Source organism: Doryrhamphus excisus, chromosome 22 (genome assembly GCF_030265055.1).
Source record: "Doryrhamphus excisus isolate RoL2022-K1 chromosome 22, RoL_Dexc_1.0, whole genome shotgun sequence".
Classification (NCBI taxonomy): domain Eukaryota; kingdom Metazoa; phylum Chordata; class Actinopteri; order Syngnathiformes; family Syngnathidae; genus Doryrhamphus; species Doryrhamphus excisus.
Window position 1 is genome coordinate 7,370,001 of NC_080487.1, and position 2,500 is coordinate 7,372,500.

The 2,500-nt window shown below is 48.3% G+C and overlaps 1 long non-coding RNA gene across 1 annotated transcript in view; it reads right to left on the bottom strand.

Moving 5' to 3' along the window:
* Positions 1–2,500, bottom strand: part of LOC131109855 (uncharacterized) — a 10,157-nt gene that overhangs the window by 1,812 nt on the left and 5,845 nt on the right. The window lies entirely within an intron of this gene.

Genomic DNA, 2,500 nt, shown 5'->3' on the forward strand with positions numbered 1-2,500 from the left:
CTGCAGTTGAAGAGGCCAAGTTAGTCAGCTGGGTGCAGACATACATACTGCAGTTCTGGTGGCCAAGTCGGTTAGCCGGTTCTGGTCGCATCCAAACTGCAGGCCAACTGTGGTACCTGTGTGGATACGTGCATACATACATACTGCAGTTGAAGAGGCCAAGTTAGTCAGCTGGGTACAGACATACATACTGCAGTTCTGGTGGCCAAGTCGGTTAGCCGGTTCTGGTCGCATCAAAACTGCAGGCCAACTGTGGTACCTGTGTGGATACGTGCATACATACATAAATACATACATACATACTGCAGTTGAAGAGGCCAAGTTAGTTAGCTGGGTGCAGACATACATACTGCAGTTCTGGTGGCCAAGTCGGTTAGCCGGTTCTCGTCGCATCCAAACTGCAGGCCAACTGTGGTACCTGTGTGGATACGTGCATACATACATACTGCAGTTGAAGAGGCCAAGTTAGTTAGCTGGGTGCAGACATACATACTGCAGTTCTGGTGGCCAAGTCGGTTAGCCGGTTCTGGTCGCATCCAAACTGCAGGCCAACTGTGGTACCTGTGTGGATACGTGCATACATACATACTGCAGCTGAAGAGGCCAAGTTAGTTAGCTGGGTGCAGACATACATACTGCAGTTCTGGTGGCCAAGTCGGTTAGCCGGTTCTGGTCGCATCCAAACTGCAGGCCAACTGTGGTACCTGTGTGGATACGTGCATACATACATACATACTGCAGTTGAAGAGGCCAAGTTAGTTAGCTGGGTGCAGACATACATACTGCAGTTCTGGTGGCCAAGTCGGTTAGCCGGTTCTGGTCGCATCCATACTGCAGGCCAACTGTGGTACCTGTGTGGATACGTGCATACATACATACTGCAGTTGAAGAGGCCAAGTTAGTCAGCTGGGTGCAGACATACATACTGCAGTTCTGGTGGCCAAGTCGGTTAGCCGGTTCTGGTCGCATCCAAACTGCAGGCCAACTGTGGTACCTGTGTGGATACGTGCATACATACATACATACATACTGCAGTTGAAGAGGCCAAGGTAGTTAGCTGGGTGCAGACATACATACTGCAGTTCTGGTGGCCAAGTCGGTTAGCCGGTTCTGGTCGCAGGCCAACTGTGGTACCTGTAAAACAAACACACAAACACACACATACACACACACATACATACACATAAACATACACACACACACACACATAACATAAACATACATACACACACACACACAACATAAACATACATACACACACAAGCACGCATAAACATACATACGCATAAACATACATACATACGTACGTACGCACGCACACATACACACACACACACAAACATACACAAATACACATACACACATACATAAATACACATACACACACACACACAAACATACACATATACATAAACATACACACACACACACACACACACACACACACACAAACATACATACACATACACATAAACATACATACGTACGCACATACATACGCACGCACGCACGCACGCAGACACACTGCAGTTCAAGAGGCCAAGTTAGATAGCTGGGTGCAGACATACATACTGCAGTTCTGGTGGCCAAGTCGGTTAGCCGGTTCTGGTCGCATCCAAGCTGCAGGCCAACTGTGGTACCTGTGTGGATACGTGCATACATACGTACATACTGCAGTTCTGGTGGCCAAGTTAGTTAGCTGGGTGCAGACATACATACTGCAGTTCTGGTGGCCAAGTCGGTTAGCCGGTTCTGGTTGCATCCAAACTGCAGTTCAACAGGCCAACTGTGGTACCTGTGTGAATACGTGCATACATACATACATACATACTGCAGTTGAAGAGGCCAAGGTAGTTAGCTGGGTGCAGACATACATACTGCAGTTCTGGTGGCCAAGTCGGTTAGCCGGTTCTGGTCGCATCCAAACTGCAGGCCAACTGTGGTACCTGTGTGGATACGTGCATACATACATACATACTGCAGTTCTGGTGGCCAAGTTAGTTAGCTGGGTGCAGATATACATACTGCAGTTCTGGTGGCCAAGTCGGTTAGCCGGTTCTGGTCGCATCCAAACTGCAGGCCAACTGTGGTACCTCTGTGGATACGTGCATACATACATAAATACATACATACATACTGCAGTTGAAGAGGCCAAGTTAGTTAGCTGGGTGCAGACATACATACTGCAGTTCTGGTGGCCGAGTCGGTTAGCCGGTTCTGGTCGCATCCAAACTGCAGGCCAACTGTGGTACCTGTGTGGATACGTGGATACGTGCATACATACATACATACATACTGCAGTTGAAGAGGCCAAGTTAGTTAGCTGGGTGCAGACATACATACTGCAGTTCTGGTGGCCAAGTCGGTTAGCCGGTTCTGGTCGCATCCAAACTGCAGGCCAACTGTGGTACCTGTGTGGATACGTGCATACATACATAAATACATACATACATACTGCAGTTGAAGAGGCCAAGTTAGTTAGCTGGGTGCAGACATACAT